The following is a 1,127-nucleotide window of genomic DNA, read 5'->3' as shown; positions in this document are numbered from 1 at the left end:
AATAGTTTCTGATTTCGGTACAAAGCCAGCAGTTTTGAGGGGAAGAATTTGGTCGATAATATATATATATATATATATATATATATATATATAATACTTTATTTTATCGAAGCCTGAAAGGATGAAAAACAAGGTTGGCCTCGGCAGGATTGGAACTCAGAGCGTGAAGAGACCGAGCAAATACTGCAAAACAGTTTTCCCGACGCTCTAATGATTCTGCGAATTCACTGGCCTTTATGTAGTTTCTGATTAAAGTAGAAGGCCAGCACTTTTGAGAGAAGGGGCTAGTCGGTTACATTGACTCTTAGGCTGATACTTTATTCTGCCAGCTTAGTGGGATGAAAGGCAAAGTTGACTTCGGTAGTATTTGAACTCAACATGTAATGAGTAGGAACAACTACGGCGAGGTTTTTTTGCCCTCGATACTCTAACGATTCAGCCAAACTTCCGCTATAATTTTGATCAAGAGAAATGAATTAACCATCCTCATCAAAATCCTCATGGTTGTAGTCATCGTCACTCACGCTCATCACCAGCTCTCTATAGAATGCGACAGTGAAATTCCCATCGACCGGACTATCGAGCTGACAGGGTACCGTGATCCTTGGTATCATTTTAGATGCCAATTGTACAACTTCGGTTTGAGTTTTAGCTCAGATTGCAGAACGGTGGAAGAGATGCATTGTGTAAAGACATGTCACATAAATGACTATCACAACTGTTTGACATCGTCGTCCAGAAGTTTCTGCAAATGTTACATCTCCAGTGCATGCCTGCACATCTTCAGACACTACACCCTGGGACTCTTTTTGCGGTGGAAGTTAGCAGCAGATAGACATCGTACCCAGCAGAATCTGTCCCTTCTATAAGGAGCGAAAGAGCATACACTTCAATTTCTTCAAAAGTTTCGTGGTTACAAGGTACTAATGACCAAGTGGGAGTACGCTACCTTTGCAGAATCGTCAGGGCGCCAGACAAAATGCCTTGTTGTATTTATTCCGACGCTTTGCGTCCTGAGTTCAATTCTCGCCGAGGTAAACTTTCCGTTTTCTCTCCCCTCTTAACCCCGAATTACAAGTTTGAGGCCTTTTACCTATAAAAGAAATTAAAATGTTGCGCAAAGCGTT

Source organism: Octopus bimaculoides, chromosome 1 (genome assembly GCF_046866305.1).
Source record: "Octopus bimaculoides isolate indiv1 chromosome 1, ASM4686630v1, whole genome shotgun sequence".
Classification (NCBI taxonomy): Eukaryota; Metazoa; Mollusca; class Cephalopoda; order Octopoda; family Octopodidae; genus Octopus; species Octopus bimaculoides.
Note: the sequence above shows the minus strand (reverse complement) of the source record.